At 34.7% G+C, this 20,455-nt stretch overlaps 1 non-coding gene across 1 annotated transcript; it reads left to right on the forward strand.

The window, feature by feature from the left end:
• The first annotated feature begins 1,001 nt into the window (after positions 1 to 1,001).
• On the forward strand, positions 1,002 to 1,074 carry TRNAK-UUU (transfer RNA lysine (anticodon UUU)). The gene has a single exon. It is a non-coding gene; the product is annotated as a tRNA-Lys (tRNA).
• The last annotated feature ends 19,381 nt before the right edge of the window (positions 1,075 to 20,455 follow it).

The raw sequence follows: 20,455 nt of genomic DNA on the forward strand, positions 1-20,455 counted from the left end.
TTGCTAAAGAATACCTTCATCTCGTTGGTTGTTTAAACATAATTTTCTATAACGAATGATGCTTTTTCTTTGAAAAAATTCTTGGTAAAGTGCAGAATCGCCCACTTATTTGTTTGCTGCTTTTTACAAAGGTAAAAACAATTGGATTTTTGTCAATTTTCTTTTACTTTTTAAGTGAAAATAAGTCGATGTGTACATAGATAAAGTGAAGGGTGTGCGCAGTGCCATTTTTGTGAAATTCTGGGAATTTTTTTTAAGTGAAAATAGGTAGATGTGTACATGGATACTGAGTATGTGCAATTCTTAAAAACGCGTCAAGCAGTGTGTGATTCTGCACTTTACCCAAAATTCTATTGCCGATTTTTCGTCATGGGCAATTCCCAAATTGTTAAATCCTTAGGATATCAAAAAAGGATTTAAAATCAAAAAAGGATTTAAAAATTAAACTAGTATTTCAGTGGCGTCTTAAGAAATATAGAACTATATAAACTTACGCAATCTGAAATCAGCGCGTACGCGAGATTTGGCACGCTGTTAATTGGGCGCGTTTGCTAGATTTGGCGCTTTTGCGCATACATTTTCGCTGTAATTTTTTACAGTCCTCAAAACTGAATAGTACCCTTATTTTAAGTTAAAATATTAATTAATTAATTAGTATAGAAGAGAAAAACATATTTCAGATAGACCTAAAATTTGGCCTCTGTAAAATGTTTGTTAAAATTGCGAGTATAAAGAGAGTGAATTCTGATTTCTGTCAGAACTGTGTGCATTCGCTTAAAACTGGTAGGTGATGATGCAAAATAAGTGCCATATTTGTATTTAGAGGTGTGAAATATCTTAACAACAGCCAAAATGCTTATTTCTTTCCCAACAGCTGTTTTGTACTTACCGACTAACCTCTACTAATTATCTGCCTTTGGGAATAGGGATTCTCTTGTATTCATTTCTGGTAGTACTTAGTAAGCTGTAAAGAAAAGCCTTCTCCTTGCAAACTAGGTCAAGCCCGGATAGCTCAGTCGGTAGAGCGTTAGGCTTTTAACCTAACGGTCCAGGGTTCGAGTCCCTGTTCGGGCGGGCTTCATTTTAGCAAAGAAGAGAGCTACCTTATTCCAGCCCCGTAGTTTTTTTAGCGTTAGGTTCTAAAAATTATAAAATTATTCAAGTATTCCCCCCCCCTTCCTTAATTCAGCGAACCATCTTCTTAAATTTTAAAAATATCTCGTCAGGCGGGCCGGACAAACGGACTACGTCCAAATAAATAAATAATAAATTTTAAAATGGTTTCGTCCACGTAGAGATTGTTTTCGTTTTTCTAAAAAAGACATAACATTGCAAACTACCTGCAGAGATCACGCCAGACATTACCATTCTAAATGCTAAACTTGATGCCATCCTAATACAAGGACCGACACATCAAAGCAAAGCAAATACAAACTGTCAGTCAGGCTTTGATTGCGCTAAATCTTACACTCACCTTTTCTAATTATCTTTGGATAATTTGAAGTGACGAAGACGATAGTGACAACTTTTGAGCTGTAGTTGACAAGTCAGACAGCAGTTCCAGCAGTATCAATTGATTTGAGACATAGGGAGTTGCAAAGACCACTATCAGATGGGAAAGACATTATCAGATAAAGCAGGGAAGTTAGGAATGAAGATATGTTATAGATATTTTAATGTTACTGTTACTCAGAGCCGTAGCTAGGGTTTTCAGCGCCCAGGGACAACTGAAGATTTCGCTCCCCCTACTGCTTGCCAAGGATGGAAAACATTTAATTCTAAAATGTCGTAACATCAGTTTGGCGCCCCTTGGATTATGCGCCCGGGGACAGATGCCCCCTTGCCCCCCTCTAGCTACACCCCTGCTGTTACTTTGTATTCTTATTGAAATGCAGCTTTGTTTTACAGGAAAAATGCTGCCATAATTACTTGTAGTTTATCGAGGACTATTCGCACTCCTTATTTTTGGACGATGATGTAACTTAAGAAAGGGAGAAGAATACGGAAGGAATTACGGCATATCTCGCAAACAAGTAGCATCTTCGAACTGCTTTCCGTGGAACTGTGGGGTTCTACATAAATCCATTCAAGTTTCCGCAAATCAAAATTTAAAACTGAACATGAGAAACTCGAGAGCACATTTTTGCCAATCGACTATGCATAAGGTATTGTATTTATATTCAACGTTATCTGTACTTTTTAAAACTACTTTGTGGCAAATGTTATTTTACACTTCAAGCAGCATAAATAAATTAGGTTTGTAACATTTGTACAATGGATTGCAAAACTAACTGTCCTACTTCTGCATGTCTCGTATTTGAAGTAGGCAGGTAATCGCCCATCTAGCAAGTCCCATGTGGTCTAGTGGTCAGGATACGTGGCTTTCAATCAAGCGACCCGGGTTCGATTACCAGCATGGAAAAGGACGTTCCGTGGTATAACGGTTAGCACTCTGGACTCTTGAATCCAGCAATACGAGTTCAAATCTCAGTGGAACCTATACGTTTTAGATATCTAGATGCTACTACATGAGATACGATTATATATGGCTCTTGTAAAATTAAAAATGCAAGACTAGAGTTATTTTAGTTAAAAAACTGCGAACTCAAACTCTACTCTTATTGGTACAGAAGTTATCTTGAATGTATTAAGGAATTAAATATTATACAAAATCTTATTCAATTTTATTTTTTAGGTACGTTAATCTTATTTTAGTTCTTTTGGTGAAAGTTCTAATTTGTACTTCAAGGTGGTGACATCTGGCGAATGAAAGAGTAAATAACTTTGTTTGCGACTTTTTCCATTTTACTGTTTGGAGTGCGTCGCGGATGGGTTGTGAAGTTCAGTAAAAAACTGGGAAGCTGTAATTAATATTTTATATTTAAGGCTGTAAAAAAATTTGAATTTTCTTTGGGAATTTCTTTGGGGAATTTAAAAATCTAAAACTTTTATGGTACACAAAAAAAGCAATTTTCAAGAACACTAAATTATATTAATAAATATAACAGACACAAAAGTAGCGCAGAAAGCTTATTTACTGTTTTAATTTTTTTGTTTTGTTTTGTTTCATTTTTCTTTTCAAAAAACTAGTTGTTATCTGAACCCTGAGTTTGTATATTAGGCTGGACATAAATCGATTTTAGCAGCTACTGTCAAAAAATAAAACCGACTTGCAAGTGAATGTGAATGCTTAAAAAAGGAAGGGGGAAAAGAGATCTTTTCATGTGCATAAAGATATTCGTTATTTATGTTTGAGAAGAATATTTTTTCAATTGAATACCTTATAATTAGTTTAGCGAATTTCGTAAATTCTAGAGGGCCTGCCATTGGAGGGGGGGATTATTATTTACATAAACACTATCATCGGTAAACAACTGCAAATATAAATAAAACTAAAAACACATACTTCAAACAATTTCTACTGAAAGCGGAAATTCTGGATTAGAGATCCCTCCAATGGTTATGGACGTAAAATTCCGTACAGGATGATGATTATTCAATACATTATAGACAAAACTTTTTGCCACCTCTTTAACTATTTGATTTCGGGATGGAAGTCTAACTGGAAGAAAAGAGTAAGAATACAAAGTGAGAGGGCTTTTGGACTTAAAAACCTCTTATTTATGACATTCTGGGGAACTTTGAAAATATCGGCGTTATACCCGTGGTGCTCGGGAAGGGGCGTAAAACTGCGCTGGAGCTCACCGGAGAAAGACTCCGGTACTTTTCAGGTTTTAAGACAAACCTAATTCTAGCCGGAGTGAACCGGAACCCTAAATAAAAGGGCTCTGGCATAATTCTTTGATGTAAATGAACCGGAATTTTAGAAGGGGAGAAATGTTTAATTATGAATATGCTTTAAAAATCAATTATAACTTCTGAATGTATGGTTTTCTTTGGGGAATTAACTCTTTGATGGAGGTTGAGACATTTTAGGAAAGAAAAGCCTCCAGCCACATGTGAAAAGCTCAATAATCAGGGAATTCGATAAATTTATGGCAGTGAGTAAATTTTTCGTACCGAAAGTGCCAAGTGATTACCTTTTAGTGCATATCTAACACTAGTGACTTCTTATGCAGATCTCCAGCAGACGTTTTGAACGAAGTTACTAGTACTCACTGGGAGACGAAAATTGTTATTTATACAAAAACATATGCATATTCTCACGTTCTTATTGGACCGAATTCGGGGGATATTTTTTACTCTGTAGCATTCTGCTTGACCGCTAGAATTAAATCGATAAACCATTGCTGTCAAAAAAGTGTTAACTCTTTCCTGATTTCGAAGGTAACCTTTTCTGTTAAAATGTCCTTTCATACTCTCATACTGTTTCTAGCACTCTGTCTGCTCATTAGTTACGCTTTAATCGTTTAATCTTTTTTAATTGGTTTGGGGGAAAAAGAAAGAGGTACAATAAAAGAAAAAAAAATACCCGTATATTCAGTGCTTAAATTCAATCGCAGGCCAGCTCAGCTATTTCTTAAAATCTTGGATAAAATTGTAACTCTCTAAATAAACTTAAATAAGGAAGCTCAAATAAGACAATATTTTATTTTTTATTTAAATCTTTATAATGTTTTAGTAATTTGTTAGAATTTCATTTTTCTTTTTACATTTTATTAAACTTTTATTTAATTTTGTATTATTTTGATTGTCAGATTTTTTTAAATTTTAGGTCAGTTGTCTGATAATCAGATCGAGTTCATGAGACATGAAACGTTCTAGAATAAAATCTTGATTAGAGTAAATTTGGTCTGCGACAGGGTGAAAAAACAATTAGAGTCCACAAGGCCTTCCATCTCCAGATTCAAGTGATAATAATAAGTCAACGCAAATTGCTAAAAATACAAGATTTTGGAAGCACTATTTTTTTCTCTTTCATTATCTCATAGAAAAGTTGATTGGATCATCCCATAAATAATGCGGTTTTCTTTACCTTTTTCAACTGAGAGAACTTTCAGGAGATTAAACCTGAATATTCAGCAATTAGAAATATCTTGGCTTCTCTTCTTTATAATAATGCGCTAGTCTTCAAGTTTAGGGTCGCGAAAACGTTTTTTGGAATCGCAAAGTTGCTAAAAAAACTGCATAATAGGCGTCCGAACATATTATTAAGTACATATTTCTCAGAATTTGGGGTTGCAGTACGACCTGAGCATCTGAAAATGGGGTCGCGATTCTAAAACGTTTGGCTACAAATGCAGTAATGTATAAGATAATTATAGAAAAAAATCTCATTGTTAAATAAGAAGTTTGAGGGGAAGTTTTTCCACTTTAATGTGTTTTAGACAAAAAGAAAAAAGTGAAGAACGAAAAAAAGAGAAAGAAGAAAGAAAATGGATTCTAAAAAGAATTTTCCTTTTTTTCTATGTTTAAACACAAGAACGTATCCTACATTCCCGCAAAAAAGATGCTGCTCAACAACAATTCTTTAAAAAAGTATGTTAATGTGCAGGATTAAGTGCACTATTTTAGAATTGACTGCAATATTTACCTATTAATTTAATTTCATTGCTAATATCTTTGCGTATTATTATTGTATATACCAGCTAAAGAACAGCGAGGTGTGTCATTTTTAATGGCTCTACCCCGTCCCCTTCCGACAGAAATTTCAGAAACTGAATATTTGTTATAGCCTTTAGAAATCTATCAGTTTTATTTTTAGCTGGGCTTCAAATTTTATGAAAAGCTACGTAGACCTATAAATATAATGCACTGTAATATGGAATTTTGAAAGAATTTCAGAAATAAGGATTATCCAACCTTAAATTAAGGAAATAGTACAATATAAAACTCGAAGCAGAAAAATCGTCTTTGGCGAACTATAGAGCAATACTAAATTGTGCTAAATTCATTGTTAAACAATAAATATTCTATCTTTTAGCAACACCATGTAATTCGGGAAATCCAAGAGAATTACAACAACTTCTAATTCGGCAGCTTCTTCGCATTGTGGGAGGGAAGGAAAACAACTGAGACGTTCTTTTTGAACGTATTCTTAAACCTCAATGCAATATATTGTTACGTTTTTTCTGACACCAGTTGTTACGTTATTTTCTTCCTTCCCGTTCGTACGGGGTTCGTGTGGATTTGAAGTGACTAATGACGACAGCACTTGATGAAGAATGGAAACACAATTTATTTAGCCAATATTAATCAGGGCAGCTCCAAAGTCACGTTTTACAGTCGTCGAAGATCTACTATACACTCGCTGGAACAATCAGCGACACAGCCTTCAGGCTATGAGGGTATAATGGTGGAGACAGCTTCACTGCAAAGCACCATAGTACAGCTCCCGACTCTGCTTGGTCGTTCTCAGAACTCCATGTACTCTCGAGACACTCCACGCTACAACTCGCGATGCACTCGACGACACACAGAGCACAGCTCCCGATTCTTCGGTTCAGTCGTTCCCGGAGCTCAACAACACGCTCTCTCTCGACGATGCACTAACCGCGATACACTAAGAGACTCTTTCGATGCCCTCGAGGACTCATTCGGCACTCGCTGCCCGGCTGTCAACTCGATCGACTCTGCACGGACTGACTAACTCGAGACACTAACTATCTCGCACTCTAGATGAGACACACTCTCTGATTGGGGACCAGCAGGGTTTATATAGCTTTCGACTTGTGTTCGAGAACATTCTGGGTTAAACCTGTAAGAATTCGTCCCAGAAGGTTCTCCATCCGTCCACGACATATCGCCGATTTTGTCGCCAAATGTGACAACCCTGCCTTCCCTTGCCATTTTATCGCAACCCTAAAAGTGCTTTGCGGGGGAGCCATATTATCGCGCCTGGGCATTTCGTAACAATATTCTCTAGTATGCGCTGGGCAATGAGCAATGGGCAGAGAGAAACAGGAAAAGGAAGGAGAAAATACTTTATGTACTCCCCCTTTTAAAGGACGACTGGGGATTAGGGGACCCAATCGCCAAATCCTGGTGGGGACGAATTATCGTCCAACACCATTTTTTAAGTTCGTAGCGCCACTGGTATTACATTTTTAGCAATTATTATCCTTCTGACAATATAGTGTACTAAGAATTAATATTCTGAATTTGATGTATAGTCACTCATAAAGCATATGATTTCATTATTTTAAATTTTCCTACCTTACAGCATGTTAAAAAGTTAAATATCTGAAATACTTATTTAAGTTATCACAAGAGCATGTTCTTATGTCTTGTCACACCCATTGTTTTAGAAAATATTTCGAAGATTTACAGAACTCTGTGTAAGGAAGCAGAGTGATTTGTCTCGTCTTTTTTTTTATGAGTAATGCACCTAGCTATCGTATAGGTTAGCTTGATGGTTGAATTGGCCTTGAAAATAATCTCCTTATTCTTACGGCTTCTTTATATTGCTTCTTTTGGCAATATTTTTCATTTTTATTAATATAATTACCATTCACTTTACCCATGAATCTTAACACCGTCTTTCATACAGTATACAGTGAACTTAATTGCATGTCATATTTTGAATTTAAGATGGACTTTTGACCCATTACATAAAGGTGTCTAAAATCAAAATCGATAACATCCTGGTATAAAAAACATCTTGGTTTGGTTTTTAAATCCTGGTAACATACACCAAATATATACATAAAATAGTTATTAACAGCTAATTCTATCCAGTTAGTGCAGAATGAATTTTAAAATATTGCTTTCGATGGCCCAGAAGACGATGTTTCACGGGGTATTGATATATTTTCAGATTAAGTAAACTCTAATTTTGGATAATATGCAAATATAGAGGGCTCACAAGAATGAAATTCAAATACTGATTCATAAGAGAAATAACGAATAGTGTACCAATTGATAAATAGGTAATTTTATTGCTGCTAAATCTAATTATATAATTTCTATTACTTTTTAATACTCTTATATTGAAGATATCAGTTAACGTAACTTAAACGAAATGTTACTAAACATTTAAATTTGTAAGCTATATTTTTTATTCTTTTTAAAACGACTACATTAAAGATGTCAGTTGATGTAAACACATTATTTGAGTAATATATTTAACTGCATGTGTGGAATTAGCTTTTGAGATAATACGAAAATACTTTTGATTTTCTTCGAATAAGAGGTTTTTTCCTCGTGATATTAGTGAAATTAAGAGAATTGGCTTAACTATTGATGGTCATTAGACCAATAGGCAAAAGACAACAGCGAGGTGATTTTATATCGTCTTGAAATGAATTAAGATGAATCTTCTATAACAGTATCCTACTGACAGTAAATTACAAAAGAATTTAAGGTATAAAATATTAAAAATATGATTCAGTAACGCAGTTTTTCCCATTTGGTGCTTCGCAAGATTTCGATTTTAAATATATTTTGTGACGCTCAGAACAATTTTAATCAGAACTATTGTATATTTATCATGATGCCATTAATGCATTTTATTTTAAGACAAGTTCAAACATTTTGCAACACCTGCAAGAATATATGTTCAGTTTTTTTCTTCTACATAATATATATCTCATTACTGTCACGAATGTCACGATGATGTCATTAATTAATCCATTTTATTATCAAGTAGGCAACACCAAACTGTCAATACAGACGACAGTGCTTAATCTAATCTTTCTGTTTGATCTCTAAATGGCAAAAAGAAAATATAATTTATAAAAATTGTGATAGTTACTTCTGTTGCCTTCTTTGTTTATAAATAAACGCCGTGTTCCAATAGTAGAAAACTGATAAGCTAAGAGGATAACTTTTACTTAAGATATCATTCTTTGGACCTTTGCCACAACTGAGCTTTGTCTTGTTTTCATTTTTTGTGTAGATAGGTACTATAAATCTCAAGGCTATTTTGCAAAGTGAACATCATTTTAAAAATAAGAAATGCACATTTACATCGTAAAAAGAGACAAATAGGCTGGAATTTCAGTTCTAAGTACAAAATATCCAGCACTTCGTTCCGCATCATCAGTCCACATCGTGTGGACGTCATTTGCTGGGACCAGACTGAGGAGGCGGACGCAATCATTCATCAGCCTACGTTCCAAACAGCGACTCAGTTGTCATCTGTAGGCACTTAATTTTTACACGCTGGGCGTCTCATGCTTCGAGATCCGCTTCTTCAAGCTAGAAACATTTTGGAAAAGAGAAAAAAAGAAGTCTTTGAAGTATTTGGAAGTAGGTTTGGCTACAAATGATGGTTTAAGAACAGTCTAAATTAAAGTTAGCAATTACCATTTCAAAACTGCATATGAATACACTTCGGAATGTAAAAAATAGAACATTTCTGACACACTGTATCTTTTACTTCAGTTTACGAGTGAATACAGCTCAGAATAAAAAAGACAACCATGGAAAGAAAAGCGAATATCATTTTTATTTCTCATAGATTGTTCCAGAACATATTGTTCCTCAGCTGTATATTACATTAAAAAAGTACTTCATGATAAGAAATCCAGACAGTTATAGCATTGCTGATTCTACCAAAGAAGGCTATGAATATTTTCTAAAGAATACCGTAAAAATAGGTAATTTACATAAAAATTAGAATATATAAATAATAGCTGTCAAAAGCCATATTTTTAGAAAGGCAAAAAATAGATCAAATATAATATAACTGGTGTATTAGTGGTTCAAAAATATTAAGCGATTAAATAACAATTGAATGACTGTTTTTAAACTTCTAATTCGAATTTAAGAAATAGTTAAAATTAGGCAGGCTTTTAGAATATAAAAATATAGGTCACATGATTGCTTTTAGTAATTATACATAAAATTTTGATTGTCGTACACGTTTTTTGGAAAAAAGGTCAATGAAATTTTTTTTTTTTCATTACCGTATGAGTGCAGAAACAGAAACAAACTGAGCGAACCGAAAATCTTCACAGGATTAAAATTTTCCCAGACCTTAATCAAATATTTTGGGGAGTGTGCAAACATTACTGCAGATGCAGAATAATATTGCTATAGAGTATCGACAGATGTGAAAAAGCTGGTCTGAATGACGAGGAATACATTAAGCCCTTACCGAACGTGGAGGTTACATCATTAATACACTGCACGTGCGGCAAAATTAACTTTCTATGGGGGAAAAAAACATGTTAGGTACAGTTTCAAATGAAGAATTTAAAAAACATAAATTCTATTTTAGTCAAAAGGGGCGTTTAAGGGGAGGCGAAAGCTAAATTTACTGTCGAAGCCATGATAAATATCAAGTGCTCAAACTATTTGTTCAAAATGACGGCACTAAATAATAAAATGGTACATATTAAGATATTCGAATAATATAAAATGCAAAATAAATTTACAAGTAAGATTTCGTCGGGGGGGGGAAGAAAACCTACTTATAATTTAATCATTTGCTACATTTGTAAAGACATTAGGTTAATTGGAAGCAGGCAAGATGAAAAATTAGCAATGCCTTCGCCGGAAATCGAACCGCGGACCTCTGGAATACGCTCCCAGCGTGCAGACCACCACACCACGAAGCCATACTAGGAAGGCGGGAGAAATACCGTATATACTCCTCCTTTTAAACCACGATTGGAATATTTTAGGGGACCCAGTCGCCAAATCCTGGGTGAGGAGAATCATCATCCACCACCCTTTTAGCTCGAGCGCCACTGTAGAGACAGACATTAGGTATATTTTTTAATTAGGAAGAAATGAAAACTAAGCAACTCCTTCGCCGGGAATCGAACCACGGACCTCTGGAATACGCGCCTAGCGTGCAGACCACCTCACCACGAAGGCATGCTAGGAAGGCGGAAGAAATACCTTATATACTCCTCCTTTTAAAGTAAGACTGAGGTATTTTAGGGGACCCAATCGCCAAATCCTAGGTGTGGAGAATCATCATCCAACACCATTTTATCGGGCGTCACTGTAGAGTCATTAAGTATTTTTGGAAGCAGGCAAAATGAAAAATTAGCAACGCCTTCGACGGGAAGTGAATCGCGGACCTCTAGAAATACGCGCCCAGTGTGCAGACCACCACACCACGAAGGCATGCTATGAAGTCCGGAGAAATACCTTATACATTAAAATGTATATTTTGCAACAGAGCACTCAGAATATTATATAATAAAGCAATAAAAGCGAAAAAGTAATGAAACGCTTTAAATATGTTCAAATACAAATATTAAATACTGCATTCTGAAACTTCAGATTATAATCTAAAATCGTGAGTAATCTATAATGGAAGATTCAAAATGTGTTTTAAAATTAAAATAAAAAATCTTTAGAAAAATCATAAGATAAAAACTAAAAACTGCAACATGTCTTTCCTATGCAGATTTCTATTAACACCGAGACAGTTTTAAGCTATCGATTACGATAGGCCTTCTAGGTTAAGAATAAATGCTCCAAAAGTTAAAAATACAGAACATAAAATCTTATATTTAAAATGAGTTGCTCAAATGACAGAGACAAACAAGATAAACAAAATTTTGCAATGATGGTATAATTTTGTGGCGGATTAGAGAAAAATAAGAAATTCATATGTGCGGTTCTCTCATAAGTTGCAATCCTCGATCTGTTAGGAGGTTTGAGATGACATGCTCTGACATTATAGAAGCAGTAACTTGTTCGATAATGCCTCTAATTGACATTACGAAATCGTAACTTCATGACCAGAAGATTTTAGCGATCTCCACTGTGGCTGTCAGCACAGGCTTTTAGTTTCAGTAGTTCTAACCACCCAACGATTCTGAAGTTTCTTTGATATTGCATTCGACCATAACGAATCAGAGGTTTAAAAAAACGAGCAATGAAAGGGGTGTGACTGCAAAATGTTCCAGACAGAGCAAGTACTCAGAATGCTCTGAAACTCTCGACTCTTGCCGCTAAGATCCTCATATAAATGAGGAAAATAACTCTACTTACCTTCTAAATAATTGCTTTTGTGAATTTAATATTGATAATCAATTTGTTATTATGATATATTTTAACAATGCTTTTCTTCAAATTATAATAAATGGGCTTTTAGTTCAGTATGCAGTTAATACGCAACCTAAACATAACGCCAACAACCCCAGTCACTACAATGGAGTCGTCCCACTATCGTACCTGCGCCCCCAACTTCATCTTAAATAACACCACACGGGGACTTCTATTAAATCTAGGAAAAATTTCATTTTTCAAGGCATAGCTATAGATTTATTTCGCTGGATCGCTGGTTTGCGAAACTTGCATATTTCTTTCTTTCATGAAGCAATAAATTTTATTTTGCCAATTTTTTTATTTTGGCAATTTTTTCTTTCTCTTCCTTCTTCCCGTTTTCTTCCTTTTTTTACGGCAAAAGGGGTGGTGTAAATAAGCCTTTATAAGGACTAAGAACGAAGATTAGGGATTCTAAATAATATTCTATCGAAGATTACCATTCGAAAGCCATGTTGGAGAGTGAAGGTAAGTTTCGGTTCGGATAACGCATCTTAAAGGCAGGTGCAAGTCTTACTTTCCGAGTATCCATGCACCTACTTTTGGAACATAGCACATCAACCAAACTGTTATTTTCAACAAAAGAAATTCTGAAACGGAATGCCTGTCCGCTTCGTAACTAACAAACCTCTAGACGGATTTGTTCAGTTCTAAATACACATTAAACCTTATTTCGAACCTAAAACTCTTGCAGAAACTAAAATTTTTGATAAATTATAACTTTTTAATGATGCCGATAATATGGTTGCTAATTCTATACTGAACCCCAGCAAGACAATAGCGCTAGTACATATAACCATGTACCTCCTATGATGGTATAAATCAATAAAATCGTCAATACATTTATTCTGGAATTTCACAAAATTACCTCAGCTAATTTTCTAGTTGGCATCATCTACGATTATCATGCATTTTGCAATATTTTGAATAATCACAGAATCTATACTAAGACATTTAATGCCAAGCGATTAAGTATTCAGATAGATCAGTAATACCTAGTGTGTTTGTCATGAAAGGAGTATTCTCATCACATATTGCTAATTTCACGAATTTATATATTTCACGAAGATATTGCTCAGAATGTCACTAAAGTATTTTTTTATGTATTTAACTTTGTTCAGCTTATAGAGTTTAGTCTTCTTAGGTAGCATTTTTTTTATTTCCAATGACAGATTAGAAGACAACTGTAGTCAGATATACAAACATATTAACAGAAGAAACAGGTAATAAAACTAGAAAAACAGTAAGTCTATAAATCGTTCATCTTGTGCCGAGCTCTCCAGTATTTCTCCCATAAGTGTCCCAAGCCCAGTGCAGGGCAGTGACTCAAATGGTTCGCGTCCATATTTGTACGACCGAGCGGTAAAGTCGCTGAACACTGGTAGTTCGGTCCGAGATTCAAATCCCGCAAACGGGCTGGCTGGATGGACGTTTTCGTGGTTTCCCCATGTCTAACGTGTATACGAGACAGTTCGCTTAGAAAGTCATCCACGAAGGCATCCCTCTCTTTAGGCAGATAGCCCTCGTGTGCTTTGCCATAATTAAATAATCCAATCCAATCCAATTCTTTAAATTAGGGATGGCTTTCAAAGATCTCCTTCATTATTTTTGTGTTTGAAGCAGATGATCATACTCTACAAGCTTCTGCTGTTCTGAGACGGAATGACATCTCTGGTACTCTCACAGCGATTTTATTTCTCAGCTTACACCAATAAAATATCCAGTTTTCTACTAGTTTATAATAGTATTTTCACTCTCGCATCACTTCTTATTACACCAAACATACCCAAACTCTGGCTCATGAGCCATATGCGGCCGTCATTGCAAGAAACAGTGTTCTCAGTTGTGAAATATAATTTAATACAAACATTTTATTATTAAGACACACCATTTATCAATCAGATTATAGTTTTAAAATTATATTACATATTTAAAACTTTTAAACAGCTTTAAAATGCTTGATGTGTACTAATCGTCAAATTAAGAAACAGAAGGTAAATAATTCCGTTTATGCCACAGAGATTTTTCTTTTAGAACAGACAGCCTATGTCAAGAAAACAAAAAACAAACACGCACAGATATGGTAGAATCTATTTTAACCGTCAGCAACGGAACCTTCTCTATTCCGTTTTATTGAATTTATAATTTTAGAATTTATCTATTCATATTTTTCCATTGGTCATGTTTTTCCCCAATTAAATAAATAACATCATAAAAAAGCATAAATTATTTTAAACTATAGCACATGCACATGATTTGGTATTTCAAAAAACAAAACTAAACAGGATTTTAAAATTGCGTAAAAAGAAAAAATTATGAATTTCTTAGTGTGGTGGCATATAACATCGAATGTCTTACTTCTTACAAGACTGTCATCGTAATTTTAAAAGATTGCTATATGTACAATGAAGCTTACTATATATTGACATAGGTGAAAATTTCTCGGTAAATCTTATGAAAATCTACAATCCATCGTCAGCTCTCTTCCACGTAAGTTTCTTGCTTTGCGTGTCATTTAATCTTCGTCCTCGCTCTCCACATCATTCTTCTCCTTTCCGAGTTCTTCATCATTGTCTTGGGAGTGTGCCACAGGAACAGAACTGTCTACTTCCACTCAGCCCTGCATCACTAATACTAACATTCTCTGAACATGTAACTAGTCCCAAATGTCTGTCATTGGCGCAATATATATTTTAAAATCAAAAGAATCTTCATCATTCGTCATTTATGACCATTATCATAAGAATACCAACCTTCTCTTAACATGTAACTAATCCCAAATGTCAGTAACGAGCATCAAACATGTTTTAAAACCAAGAGAATCTTCGTCATTCGTCATCTACGACCACGAGCATAAGCCACAATTTACGCCATTAACGGCCTAAAGTAATGTCCTTTACACCTTTCCAAGCAAGACGTAAAGTAAATTTTACGTCTTTCAGAATGAGTTGGTTCTGAAGATTATTATCTCCAAAGTTCACATATCAGCGCATAAAAAGGAATCGTTAGCTCACCTTTTCTTCTGGCTAATTCCTTGGCTCATTAATTGAATAAGAATTATTTAGCCCTTCAAAATAGCATTTATTTTGGTGTTTTGAGATAATTGGGTTATGACAGATTTTACTTTACATTTGTAGCATGCTACACCATTTCCTTGGCATCCTAGGTAATGAGCTGACAGACGCGGAGGCGAAGGAGGCAGCCAAATCGGCCGACACAGATGAGGATGCCACATTAAAGCCGATCACATTTATGAAGCGGCACTCGCTAGAGCTGTTAATAACAGAGTGGCAAAGGAGATGGGACTAGGGCACCACGAGTCGTCGAGTTCATACCGAAAGTGAGGACAGAGGCCCAGTCTACCTCTTATATGACACAATTTCTTACGGGACATGGTCCATTCCTCACATACAAATATCGCTTTGGCTTCGTAGACAATGACACTTGCGAGTGTGGTGAAGTTGGCGACCCAGATCACCTCCTATTCTCATGCAGCCTCAGAGAACAGTACAGGCTAAAAAAGCCGAATAATGACAGCTACTGGCCCCACTGGCTAAAGACCACTAAAAAATTCAAGCAGGATCAGCTAAAGATCAAGGCTGTAATAGACGAGTGTCTCATAATGTATAGGGAGAGGCACCCAACAGAAGGGTGCACACCGTCGGTAACCACCCTTAGAGCCGCTACATGTCTTGTATATTTTCAAAAGTACTAATATTCAGCCTTATGTATGTTAAATGTTATACTGTACATCTCTACAGCATAATGTATATCTCATGCTTGGCCAAATGGCTGCCACACTGTTCTTTTTCCGTACTCATGTATTTTCATGTTTCTTTTAGCCTTCATGTATACTCACGCATTCTCCTGTATAGTTTCATAAGTACTAATATTCAGTTTAATGTATGTTATATGTACTCTTGTACACGTCTACAGCATAATGTATATTTTAAATTAGGTCAGTATCCTCAGCATTCATGTATATTCACACATTCTCCTATACAGCCTCTAAAGTACTAATATTCAGTTTAATGTATGTTGTATGTATTATTGTAAATCTCTACAACATAATGTATGTATCAAATTTGGTCAAATGGCTGTCACATTGTTCTCTCTCTCTTTTTACTTCCTTGTACGAAGTAAAAAGGAAGTACTGTAATCGCGAAAAGTTTCAGGCAGCATATTTCAACGAAAATATCCATTTTGACCGCTATCGAATGTAATTTAACGATGTTTTTGCGTGATATCTGTACGTAAGGACAGAATAAAATACTCATTTCCTCCAAAAAATGATAAAACTACTTTAAAATTAATTCTGAAGAGAATTTTTCGTGGCGTCTGTACGAACGTATGTACGTACGTGCGTGCGTACGTACGTATCTCGCATAACTCGAAAACGAGTAGCCTCAGAACGTTGAAATTTTGTATATAGGACTGCTATAATATGTAGATGTGCACCTCGTACTTTGGTTGCAATCGGCCACACCAAACGTATATAAATACTATATTTATATATATATCCACTCTGTTACTCGGCACAGTGATCTCAGTTTCTTTACTCTTATATGTTTGTAAATTGTACATTTTTTGCTTTAAAAATGATTGAATTATGTTGTTCTTATCTTCCGGTTAAGGTTTTTATGCCTTTCGTAATTCTGGAAGCAATATTTGTACAATTATGAACAATTTAAAAGCTGTTTAAGTGCGGTTAAGTTTTAAATAACATGGCGGACATATTTGTTTACATTTGAAACAGCAGAATTGTAGATTTGTTGCCAATCTAGAAAGACTAAGCTTCGCAACAACAAAAATAACGCCTTCATTTATTAATGCGAATTAAATCATGCTTAATCCTTTCTGGAAATTTTTCGAGGAAATAAATGTTTAAGATTTACTTCGTAATTTTTAATACGAATATTTTGAGTTTTTATGTATTTTTGCCTTGTTGCGAAGTGAGAACTGAATTAATTGAATGAAAAATACTCAATCGTCTGTGAAAAACTGTTTCTTTTCTGTTTTGTTTGCTTAATTTCTTTCATACATCGTTCTAGCTTTATTATATTATTTGAATAGAACATGTGGCAACGATAAGATAATTCTTCAAATGATATAAATTTTGTGCATTCAGAGTGTCGTTATAGTAAACAAATATAGTGAATTTTAAAGAGTGCATTTATTCTATTGTGGTTTATGCGCTGTCGACGAAGTAGATTTAATTCAATCCAATCAATTTAAATGAAATTCAAGAAAAAATGCGTATAATTTAATATTCCATACAAGGAAATCATGTGGTGTCCACATCAGATTTTTCTTTTCATATTCAGTTTGATGTATGTTATATTTATTCTTGTACACTTCTACAGCATAATATATGTATCAAGTTTGGTCAGTATTAGTATCATCAGCATTCAAGTATACTCGCGCATTCTCCTGCATAGCTTCTAAAGTACTAATATTCAGTTTCAAGTATGCTGTGTGTACTATTGTAAATTCTATAGCATAACTTGTCCAATATAATGTATGTACGTATGTATCATATTTGGACCGTACTCACATGCCTCCATGTTTCTTTCAGCACATTTGTATATCATGCATTCAGCTTCAGCTTAATGTATGTTATATCTTCTACAACATAATGTATGTTTCAAGTTTCTTCAGCACTCATGTATACTCACACATTCTCCTGTATGAGGATGATACACGATTACGTGTTACCATTATTCTTCATCTATCGTATAATGTACAAGTGCCATTTTCAGTATTTCATTTCCATTAATGCATAAGTGTTTAAGTGTATCATTTGTACTAATATATATGTATAGCCAAGTAAGGTAATACACGAATATGTGTAACCATTAATTGTCATCGTTCACACTGATACACAATTTTCATTCTCAGTGTATCATTTCTGTCAATGTATAGGTGTGTATGTATCATTTTTATTGATGTGTATATAATCCAGTAGAATAATGTATGATTATGTGTTTTCATTTATCGCCATCATTCGTATGTGTTTATGCATATCATTTCTGGTAGTTTATGTATAGTCATATAGGATGACACACGATTACGTGTATTCATTAATTGTCATCTTCTGCATTATTGCACCAGTTGCGTCAGTGTTTCATTTCTTTTAATGTATAAGTGTTCATTGTTTGCCTATCTCATTAACCACTTAGACCAGTATACATATGTATCCAATGTACCTATACCACCAATGTACCTGTGTATGAAACTTTTTATTAATTGTATACTGAAGCATATATGAACACACGCCCTTGTTTGGCCACGTCAATACCACATATTCTACATTAATATATTTCCGACGCAGCCCTCTCAGGAAGTCGCTAGGGTTGTGTTGTTCTAAATAGGTGCGGGTACCGGACGACACCCGATTTGTCATATTAAGCCGTCCGGGTGTCCGGGCCCTGCATTCACCTGTCACATGTATAGCCTCTAAGTTCTAATATTCAGTATAATGCACGTTATATGTATTATTGTAAAATCTACAGTATATTGTATGTAACATGCCTGGTCATATGGCTGTCACATTGTATGTGTGTGTGTGTGTGTGTGTGTGTTTTTTCTGTACACTTGTGCCTTCATGTTTCTTTCAGCATTCATGTACATTCACGCATCCTCTTATATAGTTTCATAAGTGCTTATATTCAGCTCAATGTAAGTTATATGTATTTATGTACTCTTCTACAGCATAATGTATGTAACAAGTTTGGTCAGTATCGTTAGCATTTATGTACATTCACACATTCTCCTGCATGGCTTCTAAAGTACTATTAAACAGTTTAATGTATATTATTTGTATTATTATTATTATTATTATTTTCTTTTTTCATGTGCCATCATGTTCTCTCAGCACTCATGTTTATCACGCATTCTCTTGTATGGTTTCATATGTATTAATATTCAGGTTAAGGTATGTTATAAGTATTACTGTGCATTCCTACAGCAAAATGTATGTATCCTGTTCGGCATTAACTGTGTCAATCAGTACCAATTGGCTCGCATCGGTATCTTCATGTATTACCAGCACCATGTACAGTCTTAATTGTTTCAATGCTTAGTATAATGCTTGTTATATGTAGTAGTTTAAGTACAATTCTAACGTTCAATGTATGTCTTACGTATGGTACTAATAGTGTCTGTTTATCCTAGTATCCTGTGTGGTACTATAGTGTCTGTTTATCCATGCTCCCCCATGTATTGCTCCTAAAATCTCACCTCATAGCATAATGTAAGTCACATGTACAGCCTTAAAAGTACCAATGGTGGGTATTGTCATGCGACTGACACATTCATATTCGCACTCAAACATCTTCATGCAAAAATAGCTCATGCACAGTCCTAATAGCTTCAAATGTACAGTCTTAATAGACTCATGTACAGTCTTAATAGCTTCAAATTATTGTATAATCTATGTGTCTCTTATGTTAATAATCCCTTATTCTATGTTGACAGTAGAATGTAACCAAGACATCAAGGGCCCTGTAACCGTGCCCATGTACATCTTTTATATGGTACAATAAATATCCGCGGGGTTGGCATCCAATTCCGTATGGGTATACCCGTTATACCCGGGACGGAAGCCAGCTTAGTGGCTCAAACCCTTTCCTTGGATCTACTCATGTAAACCCTTTCCTTAAAGTATCTAGAATTTTAACTAACGGTGTTACGAGTGCATATAGATAAAACATGCACTAAAAAAAGTATCTCTTTAACTAGTTTTAATCTAATGAGTTAATAAAGGATGATTTAAGGACAAATTTGCTCTCCCTGTTTTGGTTTTCACATTAATTGTGTAAGAAAAATTACTAAATCCTGATAAGCTGGTTAGTTAATTTTAAAATAATTTTTGTATTTTGAACTGTGGTTTCAATGCAATGACCTCTATCCCATTTCTTTCACTTCCTTAGTTCTTTCCAGAAGAAAAAAAGGTGGGGTATTAAATAACAGTAAAAACCACTAGAGTTTAAATTAATGTATTATTCTTCACTTCAATAAACTTTCTGCGATCTCTATTTTCTGCGATCTTTTTCTTTATTTCACTTCTTTTACAATCCATTGACAACTACAACAGGAAAACAAAAATTAGAAAGTAGCAGAAATTCTTGATTTACTCTCTAGAGAAAGAATACTGAGTACACTTCGCAAAAGTGCAAAGTTTTAATTAACATACTCTACTGAATACAAAAAAGGGTAATAAGAATTATTTATTCATATTTATGAATAACTTCCATAATTAAAACATGTAAAGCTTCAAAGTTTTTTTTCATTTGAAAACAGTTTTACTGCTTTTAAAATGATATTAATAACTAGTTGCGACTCATTAATATTTCTGAATTTTAGCACAGACAAGAAATTTGGTCACTCCTACTTTAGACAGTGCAGAGGTAAAGGAAGGCTAACTATCAGATCGAAGAGATGATAGGTTCGATATTCGGTTCAAAGATTGGCTGTTTGTGTTGTCATTCTCTTCCTTTGCCAGACTAACGGCTGTTGCTCTTTGTGATACACTCTGGGCAACGTC

The sequence above is a fragment of the Stegodyphus dumicola genome, chromosome 8, assembly GCF_044657685.1.
Source record: "Stegodyphus dumicola isolate Sdum_Otavi_A_Nest chromosome 8, ASM4465768v1".
Classification (NCBI taxonomy): domain Eukaryota; kingdom Metazoa; phylum Arthropoda; class Arachnida; order Araneae; family Eresidae; genus Stegodyphus; species Stegodyphus dumicola.